Here is a 22,840-nt window from a genome sequence, read left to right on the forward strand (position 1 = left end):
CCAGGAGACCTGCGCGTGGTACACGGGACGGTATGGTTTGATCAAATTATATGCCAACATCCTGGCGTTGGTTTTTAAAATTAGCCGAGCGGCATTAGTATCAGTCATAGGTGTGATGTGCAGTAGCTCCCTTCTCTCCATGTCGCATGCTATACTGCATGTCCCACTGTTAGGCTCCTCTACCTCTTCTAGCCCCCATACTGTATATCTCCCTTCCCCCTCTGTAGTTGTTCCCCCATACTGTATACCTCCCCCCTCTGTAGTTGTTCCCTCATACTGTATACCTCCCTCCCCCTCTGTAGTTGTTCCCCCATACTGTATACCTACCTCTGTAGTTGTCCCCCCATACTGTATACCTCCCTCCCCCTCTGTAGTTGTTCCCCATACTGTATACCTACCTCCTCTGTAGTTGTTCCCAATACTGTATATACCTCCCTCCTCTGTAGTTGTTCCCCCATACTGTATACCTACCTCTGTAGTTGTCCCCCCATACTGTATACCTCCCTCCCCCTCTGTAGTTGTTCCCCCATACTGTATACCTACCTCTGTAGTTGTCCCCCCATACTGTATACCTCCCTCCCCCTCTGTAGTTGTTCCCCATACTGTATACCTACCTCCTCTGTAGTTGTTCCCAATACTGTATATACCTCCCTCCTCTGTAGTTGTTCCCCCATACTGTATACCTACCTCTGTAGTTGTCCCCCCATACTGTATACCTCCCTCCCCCTCTGTAGTTGTTCCCCCATACTGTATACCTACCTCTGTAGTTGTCCCCCCATACTGTATACCTCCCTCCCCCTCTGTAGTTGTTCCCCATACTGTATACCTACCTCCTCTGTAGTTGTTCCCAATACTGTATATACCTCCCCCTCTGTAGTTGTTCCTATGCCGAGCGTTTGGTCTCGGTGAATGTTGCAGTACCCGGACAGTTCTGCAACTCTGCTAGACACCAGCCCTCAGCATTCACATGCCGATCTCTGGGCAGTCATCATTATTCCAGTTCTCAGTTCAGTTACATTGGGTAGGATGTCCCTACCGGAAATGACTAACCCCCGACGTGTTTCTCCAGAAGTAACCAGCATTATCCAGAAACTAATTCATCACCTATTGATTTCACATTATTTGACATTGCTTAATACATTCCCCTGGTCCATTCTCCATCCATGTGCATGAAAGCTTCCATGTAAGAGTGTCACGACGCACTGCGCTCGCAGCCGAAGGGGATGTGATGTGTCATTTAGAGAGAAGCGTTAGATCTGCCTGGCCCTGAATAAAACACAGAGCTCCAATGCCTGCGCCTGCAATAACTCCTTATTGTATTATAGCGGACTGAAGTGCCGGGTAATCTGGTTGCCTGTGATGAGCCGCTGTTTGCAGGTAATTGGATCCCTGTGGTGGGAAAGCGGTGACTCGCTGGAGGAAATACTTGTCCCGGAGCCTAATTACATTATGTCAGGCCGGATTCTTTACAATCGCAGGTCAGACGCCTTCGCTTAATAATAGACATGGAAGCGCAACGTTTTCAGAACTTTTTCTGGAGCGCTGAAAAAAAATTCCTTACCGACAGTCCTGGATGAGACACTGAAAGACCCCATTAGGATTTACTGCATAATTCGGGGATAAATGGCCAATAATTTGCCACTAGGGGCAGTATACTGATCCATGAAGCAACATCATCTTGTTTAGAATTGCCATTCCCCATTGATCAGCTGGACGGGCACCCATATGCCAAGCCCTGCACTGTTTACTGTATAGCGGTGTGGGTTACAGCAGCTCCTCTCCCATTCATTTCAATAGGATAATAATATTCAATAGAAGCTGTGCACATCTACAGAGACTGCACTGGCCTAGGCTTCCCCCTTCCACATGGCTTAGGCCAGGGATGGGGAACCTACGGCCCTCCAGCTCTTGCAAAAAAAAACAATTCCCATCATGCCCGGACAGCCAAAACTTTAGCTGGAGGGCTGAAGGTTCCCTATCCCTGGCCTAGGCTGCCCCCCTTCCAGAATAAGAAGCTGATGACCATTTCTGAAGAGTTCTCCCACCGATTATGTTCACATAGAATAAGCATTAAAGGGGTTGTCTAGCCGAAATTTTTTTCAAATCAACTGTTGTCAGGAAGTTATATATATTTGTAATTTACTTCTATTTAAAAATCTCTGTCCAGGGATCCCCACCCACTTATAGAGCTCTGCATTGGAGAAGTGCACTGCCATTTAACCCCCTCACTGCTGCAGGTATAGACTGTTATGTCCACTGATACCAAACCTTATTGATAACACCTGATACAATGCCCCCATAACATTCACATTCTGAGGCCACTGGGGATTACAAGCAATTTTTTTGTATTGGCGTACTTCTCAGCCGCTGTATGCCCTGCAGGAAGTGGTGTATTCTCTCCAGTCTGAAACAGTGCTCTCTGCTGCCACCTCTGTCCATGTCAGGAACCGTCCAGAGCAGGAGAGGTTTTCTATGAGGATTTGCTGCTGCTCTGGACAGTTCCTGACATGGACAGAGGTGGCAGCAGAGACCACTGTGTCAAACTGGAAAGAATACACCACTTCCTGCAGGACATACAGCAGCTGATAAGTACTGGAAGACTGGAGATTTTTGAATACATATAAGTAGTTTTGCTTTTCATGGCACCAAAGTATTTATAGCTAAAAAGTACAAACAGCAGTAAATAATTAAGTGATTAAATAAATAATAAAAAATGAAGAAAAATGCGAATAAAGGGCAGTTGTTGTAAATTGGAAGTGACCTTTTATACCAAAATTATTATTAGTTGACTGGAATAACCATAAAGAGCGGTGTTTAGGCCCCCAAATAAATGAATGTACCTGTATACCACACACTGATATACAGAAGGGAATGGAAAGATCTATGTAGCAGTGCTCCCAGCAGAGATATATATATATATATTCTATGTTCCCCAGTGCAGGTCTCGGTATATGAGGCCAGCTGACCTCCTGGGCCCCTCATGTTGCTTCCCGCTCGCTTTCCCTGTATATTGGCTGTATAACCACAATGCGTCAGCCGGCCCAGAGGTGGGAAGCATCAGCCCGATGACCGGGAGCACATATTGATTTCCTCCCAGTACAAGTCCTACTCATGCTAGATTTTATTCAGATGTTGCCTGAAAATCAATGTAGTTACGTGGAGAGACTCCATTGTAATGAGTGTTAATAGCTGCCCCCGGATACAGGTGAGGGGTAAGATTACTCATCACTGCTCCCCTAGTAATGGAGAATCACTACCTCATTATAATAACTAGGAGGCCCGGGAGTCACACCGACATGGATCTCTATGCCGCCTGCTATGGGGTATTCCAACCTCAGCTAACAGACATAGACTAGTAGGGCTCATCTTGATTTATATTTTTTCTTCCTTCTCCAGATATACTGCTCTTTTTTTTTTTTTTTTTTTCTTCCCCTTCCTATTGTTCACAGCTTATTGTCTGTGTTACCAACCACCACCCTGCTCTAAAAGCAGTGGTCTGACTGGTATATGTAGCAATTATCTATCTCCTATTTCAGTGTACATACGCAATATATGTCTGTACATCTACATTATAGCAAATTTTTTGCAAAAATGTTTAACTTAAAAGGGTTGCTCCAGCTAGTTTTTTTCTTTCAAATCACCTGGTGTCAAAAAGTTATACAGATTTGTAATTTACTTCTATTTAACAATCTCCAGTCTTCCTGTACTTATCCTCTGCTGTATGTCCTGCAGGAAGTGGTGTATTCTCTCCAGTCGGACACAGTGCTCTCTGCTGCCACCTCTGTCCATGTCAGGAACTGTCCAGAGCAGCAGCAAATCACCATAGAAAACCTCTCCTGTTCTGGACAGTTCCTGACATGGACAGAGGTGGCAGCAGAGCACACTGTGTGGAAAGAACACGCCACTTCCTGCAGGACATACAGCAGTTGATAAGTATTGGAAGACTGGAGATTTTTAAATAGAAGTAAATTACAAATCTGTATAACTTTTTGAAACCAGTTGATTTGAAAGAGTCTTTTTGCCGTACAAGTATAACTATATTAGCTGAGATGGGAAGATACTATGTATGCCATAAAAAGGAGTATACCTCACAGTATGTGGTTTTTATCCCTCTGGATCCTATGTATGATGGATGTCTTTATATACGTCTGATGGACACAGTGAGATTAGCCCAGGATAGAGCTTGGCCATGGTGCGAGGCTCATTATAAGTTAGTGTGGGTAGCCTGGGAGCGATGCTCTGCAGGAGGAGAGATAATTGCTAGCTATTCCTACCCTGGCACAGACTTCTATTCTGAATGTAAATTTCCCGGCCGTCCTTTAGGGATCCCCCTCCCCTCCTACATCGCTGAGTATTGATAAATAATTATCCCATCCTGAAAAATGCCGTTTTATTAGAAGTCAAGCGGTTCTGCTTTCTGGCGGCATAAAGAAGTAGTCCTCCAGAGCAATGTCTGCGGCACAGAGCTGAGCTATCCAGGAGAAGAAGCGCTCCGCAAGAAACACAATGAGCTGCAATAGAGTTATAGTGTGTGCCTGGGAGAGTGGCAGGGCTTCATCGCTGCGGCCGGGGGGCGGCACACAGTCGCTGCTTTACTACATGCCGTAAGATGAGGAATGGTGACATTAATCCCAATATATGTATGTGTAGTCATAGATTTCTGGTGGCTGAAGGGCCACAATGGAGAATAGCCACTCATACATATGACTAGGAAGGATTGACAGGCCTCCACATAGCCGCTCCCCTCCATAAACAGCTCCACATCTGTCCACAGGTTGTGTGTGGTATTACAGCTCAGCCCCATTCACTGCAGTGGAGCTGATAGGCAGACCCAGACACATCCTATGGACGCATGCCGCACGCATTAGCTTCCATTAAACTCATTTTATGTTCTTAATGAAAAGTGATGACATGTCGGCTGGATTGGAAATCCAGGTTCTGTTATCGTGTGAGCGTGAAGGATCCTTTTAGGATTCTTACCTGTTGTTCTCTATTTCACCAGCAGGGGCACTGTTGGGGAATTAAGCATTTGCTGCCAGGACTTTCTTTCATCAGCTTAAAGGGGTAACCCGGTGAACTAAAAAAAAAAAAAAGGCTTTCAAGGCAACTGGTGTCAGAAAGTTATACAGATCTATAAATTACTTCTTAGTGAAAATCTCCAGTGTTCCAGTACTTATCAGCTGCTGTATGTCCTGCAGGAAGTGGTGTGTTCTTTCCAGTCTGACACAGTGCTCTCTGCTGCCACCTCTGTCCATGTCAGGAACTGTCCAGAGCAGGAGAGGTTTTCTATGGGGATTTGCTGCTGCTCTGGACAGTTCCTGACATGGACAGAGGTGGCAGCAGAGAGCACTGTGTCAGACTGGAGAGAATACACCACTTACTGTAGGGCATACAGCAGCTGGGGGGACTGGGCCAGATTGCAGCCATTGGACCTGCTTTCCTTTGTTAGGATCGATGCCATCTTGAATGCTATAAAGTATTGAGATGTTCTGGCAGAAAACCTTGGTGTCATTGCCAGGAAGTTGTGTCTTGGATTCAAATTGGTTTGGAAATTACCTCCAATTTCATATGTGTTTAAAAAAAAAAAAAAAAAAAACTGCCGGCAACTGAGACCACAAGTATTTCACCCGCTGAGCCCCTCTTTCTTATTGACTTCATGCATAATGATGTATTAATATAAAGATCAGGAGAGGATGGCCTGTGGTATCCTATGGTATTGGAGCCAGGGGACTAGTGATCAGCAGGTCTCGGCACGATGAATAGACCGCCGTCCTGCAATAACGCAGAGTGTGAGCGGGTGACGTCCACCATCTCCCCCTCCTGCCCGATCTCATCTCTCTGCCACTCCAGGGTCCTCACACCAGGCCTCCCACACACCGCACCTTATTGCTCACCTCTTTAAATTGAAAGATTAACCTCGGGCACTCCAAACCTCATTGCGGCACAGAGAGCGGAGTGTAAGCTGCCTGCAATCCCTGGGCCTATATATATGTATATGTATCCTCTCCGCTTCCCTCATGCATGGGAATTTCTGTAATACCGTGTGAATGAGAAATCCGGAAATGCTATTACCGCCCATGTTTCCATTTATCCGCCTTGCTGTAGCTGCTCTACATGACTATCACAAGGCATTAACCATTGATGCAGCCGGATACAATCTCATTCTCAGGGAATAGATGATGCAATTGGTTTTCGCCTACACAGCTTTTCTAGACCGTTACAGGAATCATTGCTCCTTATTTGTGTCCGTGGGGGACGTTATTACAGGAGTAAGTGCTGCTTAAAGGGGTTGTCTAACATATAGGCAGCCCCTCCCTATAAGAAGCAAAGCTTCAATCTTTTTCTTTCAAATCAACTGGTGTTAAAAAGTTATATAGAGTTGTAATTTCTTCTATTAAAAAATCTGCAGTCTTCTAGTACTTATCAGCTGCTGTATGCCCTGCAGGAAGGGGTGTATTCTTTCCAGTCTGACATCAAAGCAGCAGCAAATCCCCATAGAAAACCTCTCCTGCTCTGGACAGTTCCTGACATGGACAGAGGTGGCAGCAGAGAGCACTGTGTCAGACTGGAGAGAATACACCACTTCCTGCAGGACATACAGCAGCTGATAAGGACGTGAGAATTTTCAATAGAAGTAAATTATAAATCTCAGGTATTTTCTGCCACCAGTTGATTTGAAATGATTTTTTTTGTGAACTACCCCTTTAAGTCCACCAGACCTCATAGAGAGGAGAGAGTCCCTTGTGGCACCGTCCATTTCCACCCTCTGCCTGGTTCTGGCAATCTATACTGTTTTTCTATATGCAAATAAGGTCGCTTGGGGCATTGGAGTTTCCCTTTAATTTTCCTCTAGCTGCTGTGTATAATGGGTATTCCTGTGCAGTCACTGAACCCTCCATGTGTTTTTGCCTTCCACGCTTTGGGTGTGCATTAATTTGGACGTGAGACTCCGTTACAAATCCCTCTTAGCCGTAAAATAATTGAGAAAAGAAGGAAGCGAGGGTGTATGGAGGGGGGGGGGGGGGGGGGGTGTAGGGTTGTTGGGGGGTGTCACTGTAATGAGGCCCAGACTCTGCTGATTAGTCTGCCGTACCTAATTGTATCACCAGCTCTCTTCTAGTCTTTGTTTTGCAGTCTGGTGGCGCAGCGTCACATGTACCTGAGGCGGAATGATAGAAGAGGCGAGGTGTGCCATGCCAGATGCCGACTCTCCATACTCATTACTCTGCGTCATATAGAGTAAACCAGCTCCGACTGCTCCGCTCTCCATCACCGCTCCTCCATCTATACTTGTCTGATAGATTATTGTACTATGAGATCTCAGCAATGACACATCTTAATGGGTATATCCCTCCAAGGGCTTATATGTATTTAATATAAAATATGCCGGAGCAGGAGTACAATGGCATTGCCTGTGTTATATGGAGTGGGCTCAGGAGGCCGGAGGAGACATGAGTGGAGAGAAGATGATATAGAAGATTGATTAGTCATTAGTCATGGAGCCTTCAGGCAGCCGCAGCACCGTGTACAGTCTGAAAACCAATACATTTATTATGGCGGGGAATAAGGATGGAAATCACCCCCCCTTGTTCAGGACCCTCATCTATATTATCAATGAGGGAGGGGTCATATAGAACTTTTCTATGAAGGACCCAACACTTCCGGGCATTATAGTAGTAGCAGCAACTCATTGATTATGTGTTATAGAAATCAAGATCCACCAGAATCCTTTTCTTAATGTGATATTCTCATCTGAACTAATATAGTCATACTCTTCAAGTTAAAGGGGTAGTTTAACAAAAAAAAATGTTTAGAAGTACTGGTGCCAGAGATTTGTATTTCTATTAAAAAAGTCTTCCAGTAATTATCAGCTCCTGGATGTCCTGCAGGAAGTGATGAATACACCACTTCCTGCAGGACATACAGCAGCTGATAAGTACTGGGAAACTGGAGTTTTGTTTTTAATAGAAGTAAATGGCAAATCTCTGGCACTTTCTGGCACCAGTTAATTTGAAAGAATTTGTTTTTAATTTTTTTTTAGAACAACCTCTCTTTGCAAATTCAGAATAAAATCTTAGATTTTTTTTTTTATAGCTAAATCCCCCATGTGCCTATCACTAACCTTCCCAAACCAGCTCCCCTAACTTCTTGTAGAGCTGCCAGTGTTTGTATATACTGTGACAGTGTAGTGTCTGTATACACAGCACTAGGGTCAGCACAGTGTACGTGGAGGAGACTGGCACAGTATATAGCATGGCAGTGTAGTGTCTGTATACACAGTACTAGGGTCAGCGCAGTGTACGTGGAGGAGACTGACACAGTATATACCATGGCAGTATAGTGTCTGTATACACAGCACTAGGATCAGCGCAGTGTACGTGGAGGAGACTGGCACAGTATATACCATGGCAGTGTAGTGTCTGTATACACAGCACTAGGGTCAGCACAGTATATACCATGGCAGTGTAATGTCTGTATACACAGCACTAGGGTCAGCACAGTGTACGTGGAGGAGACTGGCACAGTATATACCATGGCAGTATAGTGTCTGTATACACAGCACTAGGGTCAGCGCAGTGTACGTGGAGGAGACTGGCACAGTATATAGCATGGCAGTGTAGTGTCTGTATACACAGCACTAGGGTCAGCACAGTATATACCATGGCAGTGTAGTGTCTGTATACACAGCACTAGGGTCAGCACAGTATACGTGGAGGAGACTGACACAGTATATACCATGGCAGTATAGTGTCTGTATACACAGCACTAGGGTCAGCGCAGTGTACGTGGAGGAGACTGGCACTGTATATACTGTTGCAGTCTCTTCCATGTTCCCTGTATAGCTGTATCCCTGGTGCTGTGTATTGTCCTGCGGCACTCACTGGTCCCCGGCCCCGCTGTCTCCCATCTCCGACACTTCTGCAGGATAAGGTACAGGTTTAGCAGCAGCACCTTGTCCGGGTTCGGCCTTTCCTGAGCATTGTGGGAGCAGTTCCTCGCCTCGGCCCGGTGCTGTCCTCAGTGTTGGTGCGGCAGACTTTCTGGTCTTTATATAAAGCTGCTCCTGTCCTGGCTGTGTGGTTTAGGCTGTGGAAGCCGCTGACAGCTGGCCCGCCTGCGGCCTATCAGGAGAAGTAGACGGGTTTGCTAAATGATTGTATTTGCATTAGTATAACTCTATCAGTTGAGGTGGGAATACCCCTTTAAGGATTTCTCCCTGCCTGAGCCAGTGCTGAGCTATAATTCATAGTGCCTGATTCTGATCGGCATTCCTAATGAGGTCTCGGCAGGCTCGCTATGGGGTGGGATTTCCCGAGGCTCGATCATTACATCTTTCTTTGCCTGATAAAAACCTTATCAGCAGAGATGAGTCTGCGGCACCATTTGCAGGCGAGATAGTACACATGACCTGTGTGATGCCGGATATCAGCCTCCCTCTGTCTCTCCGGTATATTCCTTATAACGGGCTGAATCGGTTTCTCTTCGACCATCTCTGACCCCTTTAATGAGGCTCATTACCCTGAGTGGATGGAGATGAGGATTGCAGAGTTGTTTGTAGGCGTCTCACATTCATTTTCATGGCGTTCTTTTGACTTATGCCCTGGTAGGCTTAGAGTATTGCAGCTTGCTACGTGCCCTAAGGGGTTAATTTGATGCGCTCTGGCAGGTAGATGCTTTATCTTCTGCATATACTGCGTTACGGTATAACTTACAGTATTTGTTTTATCACATGGCCGTCCATGAGACGACAATCCTGTGACCGTTCATGTTCCACACTTCGTATAGCATTGAAACTCGCTGAAAGCGGCACCATCCAGGTCCTGCTTCTGCTCACCACCTCCTCTCTGTTTGCTTTTCTGTGATTCTCCATGCTTGTCCAGGGGCTGCTCATGTCTTCCAGCATCTTCTGTTTTTTTTTCCTATGATCTCTTCTGGAATGATACCTCTTGCCACTAGGGTGTGCATGCGACCACCTGGCCTGAATTTATATGGGCAGCGTGTCTCCACCTGTTACGGCCATCTGCCAATCCAGAGCCGCCTGCACCTTTTTAAACTAGCTCCAACTTCTCTACCTTGCCAGAGCATTGTTGCATTGCTGCATACCTAACCTGTGTCTGTTATTTGTACTACCACTCCTTCCTTATCCCCGTCTGTACCATGTGCCTGTCCTGTTGCCGACTCGGATTGTCTGACTGCATCTGAAGCTGCTTGACCTCAGTCTTATCCCCTGGTACTGTGCTGACTGCCCCACTCAGTATACTTATTTGGCCTGTTCCCTGGTGCCTTGCAGTGACTGTGTGGTCCTCGGGAACCAGCGGCTGCTCGCACCGGGACCATGCTTGTGGCACTACCTGGTGTCCTCCATCTTCTGCATCCTGGAGTGGGATAAATATCCAGAGGACACTTAGACTTGGCTCCCTAGATTGGTCCAGAGCCAAACCAGTTGACTAGCACAGCGTGTTCGCACTTGCTGCCTATTACAATATAGTTAAATGGGTAGGTGGGCCACAGAAAACAAAAACTTCACAATATATGCTCAGTTCTAAAATGCTGCCCCAGCAGAGGACATGAAGCATTACATGGTGTCCACTAGACAATGCACAAAAGTGCTGGGTTCTCCAATGGCAGAAAAGCCTAAATTAAGTGATGGCATGGCTTTAGAGCAGAGAGGTGTTGGTGTCTGAGGCACAGTAGACCCTGGGCAATGTCTCTGTGACACTTGAAGCTACACCATAAAAGTAGCCTTGGTATACCCAGTGCATTGCTGTATGTGTTAATAATGACACGTAATACAAAGGACAACTATCAGAGCTTTATGTGGACCCTAAAGATACGTAGAGAGGCTCAGATTGCGTATACTCAGTTTGGTTAGTGAGCTCTCCTGTGTATAGCACAAGCTAAGCCCTGCCCTCTCCTGTGTATAGCACAAGCTAAGCCCTGCCCTCTCCTATGTATAGCTCTAGCTAAGCCCCACCCTCTCCTGTGTATAGCTTTAGCCAAGCCCCGCCCTCTCCTGTGTATAGCACTAGCCAAGCCCCACCCTCTCCTGTGTATAGCACTAGCCAAGCCCCACCCTCTCCTGTGTATAGCACTAGCCAAGCACCACCCTCTCCTGTGTATAGCACTAGCCAAACCCCGCCCTCTCTTGTATAACACTAGCTAAGCTCCGCCCTCTCCTGTGTATAGCACTAGCTAAGCCCCGCCCTCTCCTGTGTATAGCACTAGCTAAGCCCCTCCTATTTTCTGTTATGTTTTCTCTGCCGCTATAAATGTTCCTGTATATAGGGTGAGATAGCTGATGACCAGAAGCCGATCTATGTGTATGAGGGCAATGGTCGCCTGTATTTAGTATATAGTAGTTTTCTATTCTTCCTCCACCATTTCCTCAGCTTCCTGACAGCCAAAACTTGGACTTTGATTTGTCAGCGTCTTTTATTTTTTATTTTTTTTCTGTTTGGAAACTGTAATTGTGAAATAATGAGATATAACTTTCTGCCTACGTCTGATCTATATTCCAATTGGTTTGATCAGTCATTGATCGATATCTTCAAAGAAACGCTGCCATAACAATGTACTATTTGAAGTCTATTGATCGGCATCAGCTCAGTGATTTGCTTCTTGTCGATAGCCGCCGTCCGCATCTGATGGAAATATACTGAGAGCCCTTGTCCTTATGAAGCCTATCCTACACCAGGGCCAGGCTCTCTTTCCTTTAATAAAGTTAAAGGGGTTCTCCGGCACATTCCTAACATGTTGCTGCCATATTAGAAATCCTATTACTATTCTTCCACCACGCCTATTCCCCCCAATTCCCGGGTTCGGCTGATATTCTACACTATCTTATCCCTCTTGGCGTGTGACCATTACAGCCAGTCACTGTATGTAGAGGGTCACGGTTAAGGTCAGTGATTGACTGCAGGGGCGTCATGTCATTGAAGGGTATCAGAAGTACAGACACCAGTGGTGGGGTCCTACAAGTGGGTGGGCGGGAATGGCGGGGACTTGGTGAAGCATCTTCCCTTAATATTTTCCAGCATTCTGAGCTGTTCTCAGAAAACATCATGTGGCCGGACAACCCCCTTTAAGGGGCTAGATGACTATCTAATGTGTATGGTGGTACCCCAACTCTGGTGGTGAAACAATTATAGGGTTTCTTCCGTCCTCTGCCTATTAAAAACGCTTACACGGCTTTGTCTGCATGCATATAGAAGAGTCAGAAGGAATCCAATGTCTGGAGTTAAAGGGGTTATCCAGCGCTACAAAAACATGGCCACTTTCCCCCCTATCTTGTCTCCAGATTGGGTGGGGTTTCAAACTCCGTTCCATTGAAGTAAATGGAGCTTAATTGCAAACCGCACCTGAACTAGAGACAAGAGAGGGGGGAAATTGGCCATGTTTTTGTAGCACTGGGTAACCCCTTTAAGGTGGAGAAGTTCTTACCTAGTAGACTCCACCCTCTACTCTACTGTCCTGATGTACTTCACTCTTCTGTCCAAAACTGGGACCTTAAAGGGGTTGTTCACCAATTTTCTTGTATATCAACTGGGGCCAGAAGGAACCAGAGATTTGTAATTTACTTCTATTAAGAAATCTGTAGTCTTCCAGTACGTATCAGCTGGTGTATGTCCTGTAGGAAGTGGTGTATTCTTTCCAGTCTGCTTTCTGCTGCCTCCTCTGTCCATGTCAGGAACTGTCCAGAGCAGCAGCAAATCCCTATAGAAAACCTCTCCTGCTCTGGACAGTTTGTGTGTGTGTGTGTGTGTATATATATATGGTTCTTGTGTCGGCACTGTTTGTCGGGGTCCTGCTTGGTTTGTGTGGTTGCTTAGTAACCATGGCTGGGGACACGACTAGTTCTGCACTCTCCCGGGTGGATGGCGGTATCACCTGATCAGGTCCTGAGATTGCTTCAGTTTCCTGTGTTTTCCATCCCTGTATATCTTCCAGCCGCTCGGCTTTTGTTTCCCTGACTGTTTATTCTGCAGCTTTATAGCTTTTTTATGTTTATGGAATTTTTATAGGTGAATGTGAAGTGCTGTGGATTATGGAGGTGCAATATTCATAAAAGTTATTAATAATGAGACTGCAGAATAAGCTGTTCCCAGATAGCAGGCCGGCCGTCAGCATTCGGGGTCACTCTACCCTTTCCATCTGCCGGAGTGCCTGCGTTTCCTCCATTAATAACAGCTCAGATTGTTCCCTTTGTCAGGGCTTCAAGGCCTTTTCATTCCTTTGTCGCTGTTTAGAGTGCAGGCTCACTCTTAGTGACTCCCTGACTCTGCATTGCAGCTAAAGCAGGTACCTAATATACCTCTCTTATCAGTCATTCCATTATATGAAGAGGAGGAATTAAAGGGTGTACTCCAGCAGAAAAAAATTCCCACAAGTCCCAAAGACTTGTTTACTTTTTTTTTTTAAAAAATTACAGTCTTCCAGTTCTTATCAGCTTCTGTATGCCCTGCAGGAAGTGGTGTATTCTCTCTGGTCTGACACAGTGCTCTCTGCTGCCACCTCTGTCCATGTCAGGAACTGTCCAGAGCAGCAGCAAATCCCCATAGAAAACCTCTCCTGCTCTGGACAGAGGTGGCAGCGGATAGCACTATGTCAGACTGGAGAGAATACACCACTTCCTGTAGGTTGTACAGCAGCTGATAAGTACTGGATTGCTGGAGTACCCCTTTAAATGTAAGTAAGGGTGCATTTACACAGAGAAATTTATATGACAGATTTTTGCAGCCAGAGCCAGGAACAGAGTATAAACAGAGAGCAGGTCATAAAGGAAAGACTGATTTCTCCTCTCTTCAAATCCATTGCTGGCTTTGGCTTCACATATCTGTCAGATCAATCTGTCTGTGTAAAGGCACCACTAGAGGCAGCCAGAATCCTCCCATCTTCACATGCCAGGTGTCTGGACTGAGATCTACCCCTTCATCTCCTCTGTCTCTGGGTATACATACTGGTCTGTACCTTGGCTTCTACACTTCACTTCACACCAGTAGACATTCATGTAGGTTCCATTAGTTGTTGAGCGTCTCTATTGTATTCTCTATTTATTGCTATTTTTGTTATTTATAAAATGTCACCATAAATTTCCTGATCTGAAAGGTCTGTTCTTCTCTCCGTATCTATACAATATAATGATGGGAAATATTACCAGTCAAGGTGAAATTATTTTGCTTTCACAAATACCATATAGATCTTTGTACCAAGCAGACAATGGACTAGAACAGCTGGTAGAGAGAATGGAGAAACCTGTGACTATACATTCATTTCCACCACCTCCTATAGAAGTATTGTTATTATTAGGCCACTAAGGTGGGAAAGTACAGAGAAAAGCTTCTGCCACACAGTGTAATCCCATTAGTATAATCACTGCTTCTGATCATAGTGATTGATTAGTAGTATATCAGTAATGTATCAGTAGGGTAGGAAGATTCCTCTATAACACCTATAGGACAGTCATTCATGAAGACAGTCCCTGACTGGCTTTATCTCCAACATTCTCACTTGTTATGCTGGGAGGGTGAAGTGCGGTGAAAATGTTTATTAAAGTATTGTATTGCCCCCCAAAAGTTATACAAATCCCCAATATACACTTATTACGGGAAATGCTTATAAAGTGCTTTTTTCCCCTGTACTTACTACTGCATCAAGGCTTCACTTCCTGGAGAAACATGGTGATGTCACTTCCTGGAGAAACATGGTGATGTCACTTCCTGGAGAAACATGGTGATGTCACTTCCTGGAGAAACATGGTGATGTCACTTCCTGGAGAAACATGGTGATGTCACTTCCTGGAGAAACATGGTGATGTCACTTCCTGGAGAAACATGGTGATGTCACTTCCTGGAGAAACATGGTGATGTCACTTCCTGGAGAAACATGGTGATGTCACGCCCCCGACTCCCAGAGCTGTGCAGGCTGTGGCTGCTGGAGAAGAGGATGGCAGGGGGACACAGGGCACTGGAGGAACACTGAGCATACCCCTGCCATCTTCCTCTCCAGCAGCACTCCAGTGACACTGTTTCTCTATGGGAGGTCTCGCGCGCCTCGGCTCTCTGCTCAAAGAATTGATGTGTCTGTTCTTTGAGCGCAGAGCGACAGTAGCTCCATCTGGCATGGCTTAGAGCATCTGTGGCTTGTGCTGGGGAGAGAGGCGCCCCAGGCCTAGGCTAGGCCGCTGTAGACTATACCAGATTGACTCCCTGCCGTGCTGCAGAAATAAAAAGTAGCTTTTTTTTCAAAATACCGGCACTGGGAGAAAGGCCGACCCCTGAACCGGACACGGCATGAAAACCTCTGCAACGCGGTACTGGCAGGTTGGTGGCGGCTACATGCCGATATAGAGCGAGTATATTGCAGAACTGCTCGCCATCACAACCCCTTTAAAAAATAAATAAATAAATAAATTGTGACCGATTCGCTTTTAAGTTCTTTTAAGGACATTGCTGATGCATCCATCTACTTGTATCTTATCGGGTCTGAAGAAGAGAAATCCATTTCCCTTTGAAGTAACAAGCTTATTAGAATGCGGCCGTGGCGGCCAGTGCGAGCTGCGGGATTTACCCGTTCTGATGCACTAAGCAGTTACATTGTCATCGCATCATAGACTTCTCATTGACCAGGAAGTTTAACCGATACAAGAATTGCCGTCTCAGGTGCTTTCCGCGCTCGTAGAGACTGTTACACGTCAGCAAGTTGTCGGCCGTTCTCTGAAGACAGATGGAGAACGCTGCCCATTCTGAGACCCAGATTTACATTTCTTTGGCATCAGACGCTTGTTGACCTTAACAAACATTCTCTCCATCGCGTCCCCGCTGGATTTTCCTGATCGATTTGCTTTACTCACTTTGTTCTTTGCCACTCGCTAATAAATGCACATTTTACCACGAACGTGCGTTGTGTGTGCAAGCGGGCTGTGAGTATACATTGTCATACCCTTCAAATAGTCCCAGCATTATGGAGACCTAGCGGAGGGTCCATCACATCGGTATGGATATAAGATGTCTCCTCCAGCCCGCCGCTGTCATTACTATATACATTATACAGGGTTCACTCCTGACCAATGGGGTACTCCCCTGGGGTTTTTGATCAGGGGGTACTATAGGACTTTCTGGTCAGATAACATTGACACACTATTGGTCATACAACCATGTTGATATTGAGTGTTAGGTTCATTCCCATTCATTCTTTCAAACAAATGAGTGATGGGAACCTATACGCACTCTATAATAAGTTATAATGACTTATATTAAAGGAAATCTATCAGTAAAGTTGTGCGGCCCATGGTGAGACTAACAATTCCTTCCATATCTATTCAGTCTCCCCCCCCCCCCCCCCCCCCAAAAAAAAATTATAATAAATATATATATATATATATATATATATATATATATATATATAAATAAATTAAAATAAAGTAAATAGCCCAATCTAGAAGACAAGGGGCCGATTTCCGAGTTGCAGGAAGAGTCAGGTATAAGTACCAGCACCATTTAGTTACAAGGCAGGAGATTGGCAGCACTTGTGGTTATTCAGGTCTTATGACGTTACTTGTTCCATTGTGGAGAGTCTTGCACACAATATCATGATAGATAAGGCTTTGAGTGGGCTGGAGCCAAGCGCAGTGAGCTGTAGTTTTTCCTCGGAATATTTAGGTCAAGTACTTGTTCTGTGAATGATTGTGTAGAGACGCCAGCTACTAGTAAGACTGGTGTCTTTCATTCAAGACAAAACATGGCGCCTGGTGTGCCTTCTGGGGCTGACTCATCTCCATCTTCTTGACTCAAAGCAGCGGTGTAGTTACTGATAGGTCTGTCTGTACTGAGCAACAACAATTATGCTGTTTAGTTTGTACTAACAACAAATGGCGCCCTCAAAAGTAGGGGCGCAGATACGGGAATTGGGCTTGTTATAGCCGTAGGGACTATATCCAAACTGGTAACCCTAAGAAGCCCTAAGAAGAAAGAGCGCTAAGGATCAGATCATTTTACACATCAGTCATTCATCAGACATTAAAGGCCCTATTACACAAAGTGATTATCGGCCGTATTTTGCAGAGTATCGGCCATTATGGCCAACAATCTCATTGTGTAATATAATACACAGTGTCGGCTGATGGTTGTCTTTCCAAGTGTTGAAAGTCTAACAACTAGGATAGCAGCGATCTGCCGCTCTGTGTAGTCCAGGGATAACAGACCCCTGCTATCTCCTATGGGCTCCCTGGACAATCTAAAGGTCATCCGTGGAGCTCCCCCCCCCCCCCCCCCTCCACTTACCCGCCTACACATCTGTGCAATAGCGCAGTCAGCGGGCGGGGAACGAGAAGCAATCGACCACTAGGTCCGCACTCACTTGCTCCCGCTGTCTGCTGATCACCCCGTGTAATAGGGGAATAAAGGATTGGGGCGACTAGGGGTCCTATTAGATAAAGCGATTTTTAACAATTAATGTTAAACAATTGCAAATGAGATCTTTTATTGTCAACCTGAAATTGTTCACTATATTACACAGAACGGCAGTCATTAGTTACTAAGATCATTAACTCCATCTAATTCCAGCAAAGAAGGAACCATCTGATGAAGAGGGCTTCCTTGAAATGCGTAATCCGCAATAAAGACTTTGTTTTATATGAACTACTCTTTCCGTCATTCATGATACAGCAGCTTCCCTGGATGTCCCTGGTTTTCTGCTACGCTGGACCTCCAGCATGTAACTTTCTCTTGCTTGTGTGGCGGGCATCTGGTATAGGCTAATGCTGTCATGTTCTCTTTTTAGATGGACGCACAAAAGATACAGTGATAGTTTGTGAGGCCCGAACGCTGAATTTATTGTGCCGCATAAAGGCACTGCAAACAAGCACTGGTCTGAATTGGGAAAAATAAAAAAATAAATAAATTTAGTTGGAAATAAATTGGAAAGAAAAAGGTCCTATACACAGATTAAAGTAGCATAAAGTGTCTGCTGCAAAGTGGCAGAGTAGTGGATGAGTGACTCGCCTTCCATACCCCCGTGTGTACCCTTCACCGTGCTCTGATGGTATAAAGATTATTCCCAGAGGAACCCGGTAAGAACAATGGACGCCATGGCAGACTTTATAGACACTTTCTTTGTTACAAATAGCAATGCAAATGAGCGCTTCGGCACTACATCCACAACAAGTTCATCCATACATAGAGAAACGTGAGCCCACCCTTTGAGTGAGGAGCGAGCGGTGAAAACTTCATAAACCTTCCGACGAGAACATGCATAGTAATGACCGCTCTCACCACAATGTAGAATACATCATATTGAATGGAGACTGCCATAGGATAGCAGCCCAGGGCCTGTGGGGTGAGTACCCCTATTATTCTCTTTATAGGTATACCCAGATCAGGTTAATTCAATAGAATATAAAAGTTCACATCACATATTGCACCTGAGTTGTGGAGATGTTACTCACGACCCTTGGTGTACACGTTGCAAGCTCAGGTGCATCTGGTATCTCTGTGGAGATTTGCCGTCCGCAGCGTCCTCTTCTGATCACATGCCTGTGCAGCTGAGCCAAGCGTCACCCAAGTTAGTGCTCAAAATAGAGATAGTACAGAGGGATTTCATGGGATGAAAGCTCACACGAGTCCGGCACAGCTGAGGCTAAGAAGACTTGACAAGCGTTTCCCTTTATACAGCGGCTCTATTGGAATTCCACGGTCGCCTTCCATTTTACTTCTTCTGTTTTGTGAGAATTAAACATTTCTTTATCCATTTCCCGCACGCACTCCTGGCGGCTTTTATCAATTTTATCAAATATTTCTCAGCCGTTCTCGATTGTTCTCAAGTCGTAGAGTCAGCCTGAAGAGGAGAATCCCTCATTTTGAGGCGAGCTTCAGTAGAATAAAGTATTAATGGTTCCACTAATTAGTCGGATTTATTGGAGAAACGTAAATAACGATTTTTTATCGTTGTGCAGGAGACGAGCAGATGCTATTGATCAGTCTCCTTTGGTGCACATTAAGGCAGGGGATACAAAAATTTCCATTGAATTCAAGTGTTTTGTTTCTCCGAGGATATAACCCTGGTTTTATTTTGAGCAGTTTCCTTGTATTGTTGGAGTTTCTTTACCAAACCACTGACTAATGATGGTGATTTTAAAAGGTGATGTCAAGCGTCAAAAAAATAATTTTACAGACTTCCCTTTCTAAGGGTCCATTCACACTTTGGAATCGGCGCAGAGATTCCGCTTAGAACTCTCGCCCGCAGACACCATGCCGAATCACGCCTGTTATCTCTTTCAATGGGAGGCCTTGCACGCCTCTTCGCTCAAAGAATTGACGGGGCCGCGGACTGGGCTTCCAAGTGGAATTTCTGCACCGATTCTATAGTGTGAATGAGCCCTAAGGGTATGTTTTCACTACAGAACAAGTGCAGAAATTTCAAGCTTAGGCCAAATGGCAGACCTGAAGTTTTGCCTGTTGCATTGAAATGTTAATTCTTTCAGTGGACAGCAGATTGAGCTTGAGAATATCACTTAGTCAATGGGACAGGCGAAACTTCAGGTGGAGTCCACCATGCAGTCTCCGCTTGAAATTTCCTTGCATGCTCTGTAGTGGGAACATACCCTAATGGTGGATTGGAGTTTCCTCCAGGTCATTGCAAATGCAGTTTCTGAAACCCCCAATGTGCAGCTGTTATTTGGAGCCGGTGCTATACTATAAGAACGATCTTCTTTGGCTCATTGGAGAAGTGTCCTGACAGCCCCTTTGTCTAGCAGCAGCTTATCTCCCTCTCCCCATTAATGCTCAGCTAAGCCATCAGGTGAATAGGAGTATCGATAGAGAACTTTGAACCAAATCAAGCTTGAGCCTTTTAGAGTGCATGGACCCCTTTAGACTTTGAGCATTTTTGGACGCTTAGGTGGTACCCCAGGCAGTCTCTAGAATACAGATGGCTCACTCTCAGCTTTGACAATGGAGAACCACTTGTCCCTGGCTCTTGAATCTGCTGACTTGAAAGGGTTAGCAAACAAATTGGTGGCTTTTCTCTTGTGCCTATCACCAGTAATGTGTTGGCTAAAAATCCCATGCTGCTCCACTTTCTATGTTCCCACCATTTATTATACTTCCTGGGCCATGCTTAGAGGACACACAGGAAGTTCTTATTAGTCACCATACGCTTTACAATAGACCACTTCTCTCTGATTGCTGAGGAACTGCTAAATGATGAATTGAATGGGAAAAAAACCATTGTAAGTTTATGAATAGTATTAAAAATTATAAAGTTTGTCACATCTTTGCAGTTCCTTGGTAGTTATTGTCTCCCCAGTATTACCATCTTCTCTTACTCTAGTTGTGATATGTGCCACATCTTGGCTGCTCCTCTGTCTTCTGCCTTTGTCTTCCCAGTATTACCAGCTCCTCTTCCTGTAGACATGGTAGGTGCCACATCTTTGCACTTCCTTCGTCTTCTGCCATTGTCTCCCCAGTGTTACCATTTTCTCTTCCTGTAGACGTGGTATGTGCCATATCTTTTCAATTCCTTGGTTCACCTGCCATTGTCTCCCTAGTATTACCAGCTCATCTTCTTGTAGACGTGATATGTGTCACATCTTTGCACTTCCTTCGTCTTCTGCCATTGTCTCCCTAGTATTACCATCTTCTCTTCCCGTAGTCATGATATGTGCCACATCTTTGCAGTTTCTGCTCTTCTGAGATTGTCTCCCCAGTATTATCTTCTCTTCTTATCGACGTGATATGTGCCACATCTTTGCAGTTCCTCCATCTTCCACCATTGTCTCCCCAGTATTACCATCTCCTCTTCCTGTCGACATATGTGCCACATCTTGGCAGTTCCTTGGTTCTTCTGCCAGTGTCTCCCCAGTATTACCATCTCCTCTTCATGTAGACATGATATATGCCACATCTTTGCAGTTTCTCCATCTTCCACCATTGTCTCCCCAGTGTTACCATCTTCTTTCCTGTAGACGTGATATATTCCACATCTTGGCAGTTCCTTGGTTCTTCTAAAATTTTCTTCCCAGTATTGCCATCTTATCCTCTACTTACAGTAAATATACCATTTATGCCACGTGTATGTTTGTCTTCATCCTTCTCCGGCGTCTTTTGTGCTCCGCTCAGCGGCTCCCGCACAGCATTTTCCTCTCTTCTCTTTAATTTGCAAAGAGCGGCTCCTCTAATGAGTTTGAGCCTGAGGGATAATACGTTTCATCTTTGCACGTAGCTGGAAATGAAGGTTGTAAGCGCACAGTTGAGTAGCTGCAAGAGCTCCATATTATGATAATTCAGTTACTCACTAACATTTTATATCAGCCAATTTGCACAGATCCTCTGCAGACTGCCCCTCGCAGCGAGCCTGTGCCTTTCATTCATGGTTCTCTCATTTAGCAAATCTTCTGGTGCGACAAAAGGAAAAAGAGCAGTCGTAAAGCGTTATAAGTGCCTGTTTACATATGCGCCAGCTCCTCAGTGTATCTTACAACAAACACGTAATAGAGGTATAATCAATTGAATTACATGGCTATATTATAGCGGAATACAGGTATCACTCAGGCCCACCAGCTGTTGCAAAACTACAATTCCCATCATGCCTGGACAGCCAAAGCGAAGCTTTGGCTGTCCAGGCATGGTGGGAATTGTAGTTTTACAACAGCTGGAGGACCTGAGTTTTGATACCTGTGGTCCGCTATAATATAGCCATGTAATTCAATTGATTATACCCATATTTCTATCAGTTAAGGACCCGTTACACGGGCTGATCTATAGATGAATAGGATTAATTTTGTTTGTTCTGAAAGACCCAGCAATCGGCATATTTGTCACCTGATCGCTGACACTGTACGGCCCCAAAAGTCAAAGGGCCACGGTCATTTTTTTGGCCGTGCATTGACAATAATCAGGGTGGATAAAAATCAATGATTTTTTAAAAAAAATCAAAAAAATCGGATTTTTTTGATTTAAATCGGATTTTTTTGATTTAAATCGGATTTTTTTCAATAAACTGCTTTTTGAGGAAAATATTTTACCATCCAAAGGTTCTTCCATCATGAGATAAAGCTGAGTTGTTTAACTCAGTAGAATAAAGGCTGTATATGTTCTCAAATGTTACAACATGAACAGAGTTGAGAAAAAGACCTTAATCCTATTGTTCTACAAACCTATGAATACAGAATCATCCCCTTCAGTACCAAGTCCAAGAAGTTAGACAATATGTTTCTGATTGTTTGGACTATTTTTTTTTTATTTTTTTTTTTGTTTAGCCAAATTAGTTAACATGGATGTTTGTTTAAGCAAATAACGTATGCTGTAATGTTGTTATTGTTTCAGTTGAATAAATCCATTTAAATTGTTATTAAGTTCAGGATTATTTTTCTCCTTCCTAAGTACAACAGAACAGTGGTATCCAAATATGAATGATTAACCCATTAAACTGGGGAGAAAAAAGTAATATAAAAAGTGATTCTAAAAATCTTCATCTACTTGCATGTTAAAGTAGCAAGAACTAGTTTAGGTAGAAACTTTGATTTAAATCACTGATTTAAATCAAGCCTTCCGGACTAGTGATTTAAATCGTGATTTAAATCAGTTTGATTTAAAACAAATCCACCCTGACAATAATTAAGCTATGCATAGACTCTCTTTAATCTGGTACATGTGCACTCACATTGGGCAGTCTAGAAGTACCCTTAGCAAAAGTGGAATGCACTTACATAGTCCCTAGGGGAGAACCAGGTAACCCTATGCATTACATGGAAAGTCCATCAGTATAAAGGCCAAGATATTGTTTTGCTTACCCAAGTGCTACTGAAGATATGGAGAATGCTATACAGATAGTACTTGAGGAAATG

At 44.6% G+C, this 22,840-nt stretch overlaps 1 protein-coding gene across 4 annotated transcripts in view; it reads left to right on the forward strand.

The window, feature by feature from the left end:
* The window catches only part of RPTOR (regulatory associated protein of MTOR complex 1), a 192,068-nt gene that overhangs the window by 79,408 nt on the left and 89,820 nt on the right, over positions 1–22,840 (forward strand). The window lies entirely within an intron of this gene.

Source organism: Dendropsophus ebraccatus, chromosome 14 (genome assembly GCF_027789765.1).
Source record: "Dendropsophus ebraccatus isolate aDenEbr1 chromosome 14, aDenEbr1.pat, whole genome shotgun sequence".
Taxonomy (NCBI): Eukaryota; Metazoa; Chordata; class Amphibia; order Anura; family Hylidae; genus Dendropsophus; species Dendropsophus ebraccatus.